This window comes from Chrysochloris asiatica, unplaced genomic scaffold (assembly GCF_000296735.1).
Source record: "Chrysochloris asiatica unplaced genomic scaffold, ChrAsi1.0 scaffold00028, whole genome shotgun sequence".
Taxonomy (NCBI): Eukaryota; Metazoa; Chordata; class Mammalia; order Afrosoricida; family Chrysochloridae; genus Chrysochloris; species Chrysochloris asiatica.
In genome coordinates, this window is record NW_006408546.1 from 26,039,800 (window position 1) to 26,052,230 (window position 12,431).

Below are 12,431 nucleotides of genomic sequence, written 5' to 3' on the forward strand. Positions count from 1 at the left end.
ACCACCACCATCACCACCACTACCACCACCATTACCACCACTACCACCACCATCACAACCACCACCATCATCACCACTACCATCACCATTACCACCATTATCACCACTACCATCACCATCATCACCACAACCATCATGGATTGAGAATTTACTACAAATCCTTCAAAAATCAACTCTATCTGGCGGGTAATATACACCTGAAGGTTTTCAGTCTGCATGCAGAGTAAATGGGAAAGATTTGTGATCAATTATTCATACTTATCATTGACATAAGATTGGCAACTGTATCAACGAGTCTTGCTCAAATGCCACATGACTGTTAACCTTTGACTATTATGCACTAGGCATGCACACTGTTTACACTTTGAATTCATTTTCATTTTATCGTCACAATTCTCTTTTGAAAGTATTTACCTCTATTACACAGAAGAGAAAAACTACACCCAAGACCAGTACCTAGGGACTGCTTGATTACAAAGATCATGTTCTTCCTACAATTTCATGGCTTTTCTCATCATCTATGTATCATCCATGGAATCCCTCTGTCTCCTCACCCGCATCCTTACTTGTGTCCTTTCTTAATGTACTAAAAAAGATAATAATGTAAATAACATAAATAATGTCCTTCATTGGTATTTTGAACTAGACACAAATGGTCTCCTTTGACTGTTTCTTTTAAATATATTTCTTAATTCTTTATCTTCAAGTAATCTTTCAAAACTATTTTATTGCCAAAATAATATATTCAGTTTAGAAAATTTAAAAGATGGACTTAAGCAAATAAAATAAATATATAAAAACAAATAAAACTCACCAAAATAAATGGGCTTTTTTAGTGAGAGTTGTAGTACAGTTTGCATGGAATCTCACTTATCTAAGAGAAGCTGAAAATGAAACTAAAGAAGCAAAAAGAAAACAGGATGGATATGGCACTAAATGAAGGAGGTATAGCAGTCATCAGACACGGTAGAAAAGCAAGGATGGGAACCATGGAATTTAGAGGAGGAAATGGGAAGGAGGATGAAAGAGACTTCTGCACAAAGCATGTGACAGATTCCACCAGTTAAGCCTGCCTAGCAAGACAGTTTCCAAAACCTCCCTCCTATGTGCTAATAACCACCAATAGAATTCATTGACAATCCCAGCTCATAGCATAGGCTTCTAATTGCTCTCTTACCTTCACCAGGGAAAGATGTATTTAGAAGAGAGAAAAGGTCTAGTAATTAAAGCCATAAAATTGACCTAAGATATACTTGCCATGAAGGCCACACAAATGCACTTTTTTAAGTCCTGTGTGGCAATGTAGGATAAACACTGGACTGCTAACCAAAAGGTTGGTTGTTCAAATCCACCAACTAACCAATAGGTTAGTAGTTCAAATCTAACAGCCACTACTCAGAAACTCTATGCAGGGTTTCTGTGAGTTAGAACTGACTTGATGGCACTTAGACTGAATGTTTCAAATTCAAACCACCTTGCGACTCATAGTCTATGCAATGGCAAGATCCTTCAAAACTGGACAGACGGCCCAAGAACATGACAACTATTCTAACTCCAAGGCATCCTTGATTTCATGTGCCAGACATTTTTCAGACACTGATGACGTGTTCCAAGTTTATTTATGATCACAATATAACCTGTTACAAGACAGATTCACAGCCAGGTGAGGGTTTCTTAGCCATGATACTGAAGCAAAGCAGATTTACATACCTATCTTACCTATCCCCACAGTACTAGTTTTTTATTCTGCTACTTGCTTCTAGAATGCTTTTAAAATATGGTTTGAATATGTAAAAATTTACAACTGTTTTTAGGCTCTCAGCCAACCATATGTTCTGAGACAAGCAGGTTTGCAATGCAAGTTGTCCTTCATCAATTGCGCAGCAGGTATACAATAGTGGGATTAGACTATAGTGGGATAAGAAAACCAAGATCCAATATTTATCACAAGAAAAGAAAAATGTTAGTTTTTATTGTGGTAAAATAACAAAGAAAAAATTCCATTTTAACCACTTTAAGTGTACAACTGAGTAACATTAGTTGCATTCAACTTGTGCAATCATCAAAAAAAAAAAAAAAAAAAATGTAAATTTAAGCCAATGCAAAATGCCTCTGTCAGATATTACTGAGGAACCAGAGTATAAGGATAAATTGGTGATTAGGGAACAGTGGCATCCACTGGGCATTTTGAAGGTGAGTGAACCTCTATGCTCATCCCACAGAATGGATCCATTGTTGTATATCCAATTAGGGGATGGATTTACAGCTTAAGGCATATCTAAATCAGAAAGGACTTGAAATAAATGGAAGAATGATTGCACAGTATAGCACTGGGAAGCATGTGAATGGGACTTTGCTACAAGTGGTCAAATATAATGTTGACTGAGTTACTTAGCTCATGTGTAAGGAAACAGGCATGGGATACTTCATGTCCATTTGCTTTAGTTGTCTAGCTAGAGCTGCAACACAAACATAGGTTTGTTTTGTTTTTACGGTAGAGCACGGTTTTCAAGAATTAAACCCACACTGTAGACCATGGGTGAGATACGGGCAGGAGAAGCAAAGGACATGGTTTTAGAAGAGAGCTCTCAGGCTTTCTCCAGTAGACTGTGGGTTTGGGCTACTCTTGCTGCTGAGGTGGGTGGAATAGCAGGCGGAGCTTGCTTGCTTCCTATCAGTCCATTCCCATTCAGCTGCTATAGCTGCTGCTGCCTACTCCTGTGGCCTCCAATGAGCAGCATTAGGATGACCAGAAGCTGGTTTCCATAAGCTTTTAGTATGGTGTTCATACAACATCCAATCATGTAACATTCCATTCTAAAGAACATAAGCAAAACATATCTATATATCTTAGTCATAAAAAGTGTTTGTATCATCAAGTACCATAGGAAGAACTGAAATTTGAAGTATACATTGTTCTAATTAAGTGCTGTCTAGTATAGCTTCTTGGATCAACTGTCAACACTCGCGGAAGCAGCAGTCAAGAGATCAGACGACATATTGCACTGGGCAAATCTGCTGCACAGGAACTTTTTAAAGTGTTGAAGAGCAGAGATGTCAGCTTGAAGACTAAGGTGCACCTGACCCAAGCCATGGCATTTTCAATAACCTCATATGCATGCAAAAGCTGAACAATGAATAAGGAAGATCGTAGAAGCATTGATGCCTTTGAATTGTGGTGTTGGAGGAGAATACTGAAAGTGCCATGGACTGCCAAAAGAACAAATAGATCTGTTTTGGAAGAAGTGCAGCCAGAGTGCTCCTTGAAGGCCAAGATGGCTAAGCTTCACCTCTCATACTTTGGACATATTGTCAGGAGGGAACAGTCGCTAGAGAAGGATGTCATGCTGGGTAAGATGGAGGGTCAGAGAAAAAGAGGAAGATCCCTAACAAGATGGATCGGCCAGGTGGCATCATTGATGGCGTCAAGTGTGGCAGTGGTAGTGAGGTTGGCCCAGGATCGGACATTGTTTCGTTCTGCTGTGCATGGGGTCGCTATGAGTCGGTTCTGACTCGATGGCACCTGACAACAACAACAACAGTACAGGTTCCAGGGTTCACAACAACCCTATACAGAACGGAATGAAATACTGTCTAGTCCAATATTATCCTCATAATCATTACTATGCTTGAGACCATTGTGTCAACCCACCTTGTTAAGGGCCTTTCCTTTTGACCCTAATGCTCTGCTTCTCCAAGTATGATGTCCTTATCCAGGGTCTGGTCCCTCCAGATAACATGTCCAAAGTACATGAGACAAAGTCCTGCCACCCTCACTTATAAGGAACATTCTAGTCTTCATCAGTAGATATGCTGAGTCCTTTTACTTGCAGTAATTAAGAGTGTGGCACTGTGGCTTAATGCCCTAGACTGTAAATCAGTGAGAACTGCAAGGTCGTTGGTTCAAGCTCATCAGTTGCTCCCTGGAAGCCCTATTCAGAGTCACTATTAGTCAGAGCTGACTCTACAACAATTAATAACAACAACAACAACAACATCTATATATTTGGAGTGCCTGCATAGTGCTGTAGGATAAGCACTGGACCCCAAGATCAGTTTGAACTACAATTTTAGAGGTTCAAATCCAGCAGTCACGCCTCAGAAACCCTATACATGGTCTCTATATGTCAGAACTGACTTGATAGCACTAAGCAACAACAACATCTGTATATTGCAGGTTATGAGTCCTTGTTATTGTTAGGTACCACTGACTGAGTTCTAGCTACAGCAACCCTATAAACAAAGAACAAAACAATGCCTGGTTCTGCATCATCCTCACAATTGTTGTTAAGCTTGAATCCATCACTGCTGACACTGTGACAATCCATTTTTATTGTTGACCGTCCACTTTATCTAGCATGATGTCCTTCTCCAAGGACTGGCCCCACCTGATAACATGATCAAAATATGAGAGATGAAGTCTTGCAATCCTAGCTTCTAAGGAATATTCTGGCTGTACTTCTTCCAACATAGATTTGTTTGTTCTTCTAGCAATCCATGAAACTTTTAATATTCTTCTCCAACATCATAAGTCAAATGCCTCAATTCTTCTATGTATTTCTTTATTCACTGTCCAACTTTCACATACATGAAAATACCATGGCTTGGGTCAGGTGCACCATAGTCCTTAAACTGATATATTTAGTTTCAAACACTTTAAAAAGTTCTTGTACAGCAGATTTGCCTAATGCAATATGTCGTTTGATTTCTTGACTGTTGCTTCCACGAATGCTGATAGTGCAATCAAGCAAAACGAAGTCTTTGACAACTTCGATCTTTTCTTATTATATTATTTATTGATCCAATAGTGAGGATTTTTGTTTTCTTTACACTGATGTGCAACCCATACTGAAGATTGTGATCTTTGATCTTCATCAGTAAGTATTTTAAGACCTCTTGGCTTTCAGCAAGCAAGATTTCTGCATATCTCAGCTTGTTAATGAGTTTTCCGCCAATCCTGATGCCACGTTCTTCTTAATATAATATAAACCAGCTCATTGAATTATTTGCTCAGCATGCAGATCGAATAAGTATGGTGAAAGAATACAACCCTGGCGCACACCTTTATTAATCTTAAACCATCCCAGTGTCTTCTTGGTCTGTCCTAACAACTGCTTCTTGGTCTATGTACAGTTTCCTCATAAGCATAGTTAAATATTCTGGAATACTCATTTTCCTCAGTGTTGACCATAGCTTGGCTGATGCATACAGTCAAAAGCTTTCACATAGTAAATAAACATCATTCTGGTATTCTTTGCTTTCAGTCAAGATCAATAGGACATCAGTAATAATATCTCTTGTTTCATGCCACATTTTGAACCTCATTTAGTGTCTAGTAATTCTCTGTTGATGTACTGTTGCAACCATTTTCTTTAAGGAGAAAGTTTACATGAGTCAGAGCAATTAGTACTATCAGATGTAACAAATAACCCAGTGGTCTCAGTGGCTTAATTCAATAAAAAGGTGTATTTCTTGACTATGAAAGTTGAATGTATATGCTAATAGATAACTCTTTTGGAAGGCTTTCTTCCAAGCAAGGATGAAGGGATTCTACTTACTTCCATTTGTGTGCTGTTCTCTTCTAAACTCAGGAGTCCTTTACTTTTTACCTGACAGGTGGGGAAAGTAAAGAGAGCATGTGAAGGGTCCCATGGGATATTTGATGTCTGGGTCTGAAAGCAGTTGCATTAGTTGTTGAGAGCTGCTGTAACAAAGTACTACAAACTAGTCACTTAAAACAACAGAACATTTATTTTCTCAGTGTTTTATAGAGTAGAAACTGACTCAAGATGTTGGCAGAAGAATTGATGCTTTTGATTTGTGGTATTGGAGGAGAATACTGTACGTGCCATGGGCTGCCAAAAGAACCAAGAGATCTGTGTTGGAAGAACTGCATCCAGAGTGCTCCTTGGAGGCCAGGATGGCCAAACTTGTCTCTCATAATTCGGACATATTGTCAGGAGGGACCAGTTGCTGGAGAAGGATATCATATTTGGTAAGGTGGGGGTCAGAGAAAAAGAGGAAGACCCTCAGTGAGATGGATTGGCAAAGTGGCAGCATCAATGGGCTCAAGCGTGGCAATGTTTGTGAGGTTGGCCCAGGACCAGGCAATGTTTTGTTCTTTTGTGCATAGGGATCGCTATGAGTCAGTATCAACTTGATGGCACCTAACAACAACAAATAACAAATGACAGTTTGAGTTATTTCTCATTTTGACTATTACCAATTGGCCTATAAACCCATCGTCATCCAGTTGATTCCAACTCCAGCTGTCCCAGTGTGCTTCCAGGTTGAACTGTATTTCCTAGGGTTCTCAGTAGTTGAGTTCTCAAAAGTAGATAAACAGTCTTCTCTTCAGTTGTGCTGCTCGTTGGATTTGAACCATCAACCTTTTGCTTAGTAGCTGACTATAAGCCATTTCAACTATCCAGAAACCTACAAATCAGTCAGTACATTAATTAAGTTTTTACCTTCTTGTGGGAGATATTATACAAGGGAGAATCCTAAAAGCAGAATTACTTAGTCAAGACTGTTGTTTGTAGTTGTTGTTAAGTGCCATGGAGCTGGTCCTGATCCATAGCATCCCTGTATAAGGCTTCCAGGGAGCGGCTGGTGAGTTCAAACCACCAACTGTGTGGTTCAAACTGATCTTATAGTTGAGTGCTTATCCTACATCACCACTGTTGTTGTTGACTCATAGTAACCTGTATAAGGTTTCTGAGGAGCGGCAGGTAAAATTTGAACAGCTGACTTTGTGGTTCAAATCAACCTTACGGTACAGTGCTTGTCCTATAGCGTCACTATACAAATTAAATTGTTGAGTGTTGTTGTTGTGAAGTGCTGTTGAGTTGGTTCCAACCCATAGCAACCCTGCAAAGGGTTTCCAGGGAGTGAAGGGTGAGCTTGAACTACCGAGCTAGTAAGTGACTGGTGAGCTTGAACCACTGAGCTAGTAGTTCAAATGGTTTTGCAGTCTGGTGCATTAACCCACAGTGCCACAGCAGGCGCTGAATGTTGAGTGTTAAAACTGGCTTCCAAAACAAGTTGAATCACTCCCACAAATGGAATGAGAGAGGTGTCCTGTAGAGGGCTTTAGATAGGAAGGAGACAGGACCAGGACATAATGGAAGGTGCTGAAGAAGAGCCTTAATCAGAGAAGGTACCTGTGGAATCATCATCACAATGGGAATGGCATGTCCCTCACAGATGAGTACAACTGAGAGTTGACTTTCAGAAATCCACTTCCTTCCTATAGCTGCACAGAGTGTTGGAAAAACTATTTCACACTACTTTCCTGGGTCATCCCTCTCCCTACTGCTTTGTGCCAAAAGAGACTGGGGCTCCCTGTCTCCCTTTAAAAGCATAATTAACATTCACAGTAGGGTAGGGTATGCACATTTCTTGCAGATGGATGCTTCCTGTCTTGTTAGCTCTCATGCTGGCTTTGAAATAATATGCCAAACAATGCTTCTCATTCCTTTTCTCTCTAATTAAGAGAATCTTTTGACTCTGCTGCATTTGGACTTAACAAACCTTTAGCGAGTACAGATATTGTGCACACCAAGATATATCAGACATGGCTCTGCTTTAAAGAACTCACAATCTTTCAGTCACTCAGACCTATACATAACTACAAAGTAATGTGCTAGGTTTAGAAAACCAACATAAATAGTGCAGTTTTAGAAACAAAGATAGGGAAAACAAGAATTGATTCTGCCTTGGGTTTTTTTTTTTTTTTCTTTTTGCCAACAGCTGGCAGTACAAAGTGAGAGATTGAGGCAAGGATTAGGTGTCAGGAAGGATACAGCTCCTGACACTTACTAAGGACCTTTGGACTTCTGTTTCCACATTTGCAAAACGAAGACACAGTCACCCCTAACCTCTTGGAGTGGTTATGAAGATCAATTGGAATAAATGCATAAAAATCCTTTATTAACCACAAGAGAGGACACACATTGGAAATAACACAACCATATAAATCATCTAGTTGGCATCTTTTATGCACCAGGCATTGTGCTAGGCACTTCAGATACTTTAGAGATGTGAAGCCTCTCACAAAAACTCTACAGAGGAAATTTAACCTCATTTTACAAGTCAGAGTTAGTCATTGCATGCATCCTAATTGGCAGAGTCAGAATGTAAAACATATCTGCTAAAATGTGCATTCCTTCCAACACCCCACACTGTCTCCTACTTTTACAATGAGGAGAATGGCAAAGAGGCTCTTGATTAAGAATGGATTCTGGCAACCAGGGGTGTCCTATGAGAGACGTTATAAAAGTCTTCCTAGCTCCTCTCTTTCATGTATATAAACTTCTTATTCTCACCACTGATATTTTATCAAACAGTGAGACGGTGTAAAGTGTGTACAATATTCAAAGACTTCTGAGAAAAAAATGGTTCCAGGAAGCATATAAAGATGACCTCCGAGTGAAGATGCCCAACAGGCAGACAGGAATTTTTATCCAGAGATTTGATATTTTGGGAATCATCAGCATACAAGTAATATTTGAAATGAGTTTTGGAAAGTATTGATTTAGCTATTAATTTCATTCTTACTTCTGAAGTCTACAGCAGCCCAGGGGAAGAAAAGAGGAAGAGAAAACTTCAACCTCAAATAATCGTTTATATTCAATTACCAGGAGAAAAAATCGTATGTTTTGTTTTCCCTTTGTCCTGGTTTTCAAAACAAATATCTCCCCATTACTCTCAAAGAAAAAAGACCTACCCTTAGGATGTAAATGAAAGCAAAAGGGTCTTCCTTCTGGCCTTAAAATGATAAGTAAATAAATATAAGCATAATGGAGCTAAAAGGTAGTGCACAGAATTTACAAAGTCATGAAAGCTACATTATTAAGAACCATGTGGCATATATTTAGCCCTATATAGCAAGGAGTAGCATACAAATCAACCCTAGAAGTATTAATTTGTGCGACAAATGCAGTTGGTCAAATCCCGACAGGCATTACCATAATGACGGCTTTCTATACGTCTGCTCTCCATCAGAAATTATGGGTTCCATAAAAAGTAATAGCAGTATGATTTTAGTTAAAACCCAATTTACATTCTGCATTTCTGTTCAATAGTCTAGTTGATGGAGGCCCTTTGGGAACCACTTTCATCCTGTGGTACTAAAACTCATTAAATAAAACCATGAATTGTGTAAAATGGTTACACACTTGGTTTGCAAGTTTCTTAAATATTATTTACATTTCTCTTTTGCAGCAATACTGTAAATATATTATGACTGAAATTTACACAGCGCAGGAAAGAACTACCTTAGTTATAAGAAATAGCAGCCTAGACTATGTTTGGAAATATAACATCACATAATTATCTTGGAAACTGGAAATAGGACATTCCCAAGACTAACCACTAAATCTATTACATATGAATCCAGGAACATTTAGATAAATGCTATATAACTAGACAGAAAGAAGAAATAAGTAGTGCAATTACCTGGTCTTAGACTTAGCAGAAATCTAATTGTTATTCATCATCAACATCCTTCATTAAAAATTTTCTACCAGCTCTTGAACCCTTTCCCTACCGTGCTAGATAATTCAATATCCAAGTACCATCACTCCCACTTTCTTTGAGCCTCCTCTAGAGGGAAGTGGAGAACTACATTTCCCACAATCTCCTTTATGATAAGGGTCCTTGATAGATTTTGCCTCGGTGTGAGATGTGGAAGGCAGAAACATACGTACAAGGGAGTTTCAAAATATTCATAGGGCAACGGAATAAAAAGATAATGGACATTACCCACTAACTTGTCAAAGATCCCTCAAACATGCAAATGCATGGAAAGACCTGAGATTTGAAGTAGCTCTTGGGTAGGTTGAAGATCATCTGTGTTTATGTTACAGAACAGTGGTTCTTGAATGTTAGTGAGTATCAGAATCCCCACTGAGATCCTTGAAATACACATTGCTGGACCCTACTCCAGGGTTTGATTCAAGAAGTCCAGAATGGGGCCTGGTAATGTGCATTTCTACAAATTTCCAGCTGATACTGATCCTGCAATTTGAGAAATTACACATTGAGAATAACTTCTATACACTGAAGCACCTATTTCCCAAAGATATAAGGAATGCATGTTAACTTCCAAGTGAAATAAGAGCCATAGGAGGAGAATATCTGGGATACATCTTAACCTTTTCCTATGCCACCAGCATTCCTCCCAGTTGTCATGTAAACCTCAAATTCCCTGTATTTAAGAAACTTAATACATTTGTTTAAAGAATGGCTTCACACTATTCACAACAGCAAAAAAAAAAAAAAAGAGGAAGCAACTTAAATATCCATCAATGGCAGAATATATAAGCAAACTTCAGCACATACACACAAGGGCATACTATTCAATGTTAAAGAATAATGATGTATCTGTGAAACACTTGATAGCATGGATGAACCTAGAAGACATATCCTGAGTGAAACTGTTAGTGTTATTGTTAATGTGGTGGAGTTGGTTTCCAAGGAGTGGTTGGTGGGTTTGAACTGCTGACCTTATGATTTAGCCAATCACCAAAGGAAAAATATTATTAAAAAGTGAAGAAAAATTTACACACTAAAAGAAACAATGTTTGATGATTACCAGGGGTGGGAGGGAATAATTTATGGGCAAGAAGGTTGTTGTTGTTGTTGTCAGGTGTTGTTCAGTTTGTTCCAATTCAAAGTAACCCTATGCACAACAGAAGGAAACATTGATTTGTCCTGTGCCGTCTTCACAATTGTTGTTACACTTGAGCCGAGTGCTGCTGCCACTCTGCCAGTTCATCTTGTCGGAGCTCTTCTTTTTCACTGATCCTCCACTTTACCAAATATGATGTCCTTTCCCAGGGACTGATTTCTCCTAATAACATATAAGAATTATGAGGCATGAAGTTTCACCATCCTGACTTCTAACAAGTATTCTGGCTATAATTCTTCCAATACAGATTTGTTTGTTTTTCTAGAAGTCCACGGTCATTTCAAGATTCTTCTCCAACACCGTAACTCAAATGTATCAATTCTTCTACAGTCTTCCTTACTAATTGTCCAACTTTCATATGCTATACCATGGCTGAGGTCAGGCACATCTAAGTCCGCAAACTGGTACCTTTGCTTTTTACTACTTTAAAGAAATTATTTACAGCAGATCTGTTGAATGCAACACATTATTTGACTTCTTGAATGCTGCTTCCTTGAGTATTGATTGTGGATCCAAGAAAAAGGGAGTCTTTGACAACTTCAATCTTTCCTCCATTTATCATGAAGTTTATTGGTCCAGTTGTGAGGATTTTTGTTTTCTAAACATTGAAGTGCTCACGCTCACTTGGGTGAAGGGGAAAGCAACATACAATAAGAGGGAGATTGGCAGAAGAATGATGAAGGTATGGGAAGACATAAGGAGGAATGCAAGAGTTAAAGGAATTGAGGTTGTTGTTGCTGTTAAGTGCCATTGAGTGGGTTCCAACTCATAGTGACCCTATGTAGGGTTTCCAAGAAGCGCTTGGTGAGTTTGAACCACCGACCTTGTGGTTCAAACTAACCTTTTGGTCCAGTGCTTTATCCCATATCACCACACCAGGACTCCAATATTTAAATACTGTGAAATACAAAATCCTGCAATAATGATGATCTACAGGTAGATACATTGACAGGCATGAAAGTTGAATGAGTGTTGGAGGGAGAATGGGAGCATACCCACAAATATAGAAAAGTTTGACAGGATATCTGCACATGGGTATTTACCTTTGCTGAAACATATCCTACAGTGTGGTGGAACATACAGGGGCAAAATTATGAAAATGTCTTAGACATTGCCACACATCTTGAAGGCGTGAGTTGCTTACCCTGGGGGCTCAGGACCATATTCTCAGGGGATACCATGGTCAATTGGCATAACATAGTTCACAAAGACAATGTGCTACATCCTACTTTGGTGAGAGCAACTAGGACCTTAAAAGCTCATGAAGGATCATCTAAGGTCTGGAGGTAAGAATAAGTGATGAAAATTGAAGATGCTTGGAAACAATTAGTCCAATGGACTAATGGACCACATGAACATCAGTTTCCAAGACCCTGTGACTAGAAGAACTAGGTGGTACCTAGCTACCACTGCCAAATACTCTGAAAGATATAATATTAGGAGATCCTGGAGATCATGGGAGAAAATGTAAAACAAAACTCAAAATCATAAAAAAGACCAAATAGAGACTGGTAGAGCCCAAGACTCTGGCCCTTGGTCACCCTCCAGCCTGGAACTGAATTAACCTGAGGCTCAGGATTCAGCCAATCAATAAACTGGTATATGCTTGTGGAGGTGGCAACAACACTAGTGATTTTTCACACTAAAGAATGGCCAAACATTCCAGATCAAAAGAGCAGCATTTACCCAAAGACAAATTAGAAGGGTGGAGAAATAAGGAGGAATGAAAACAAGAAAT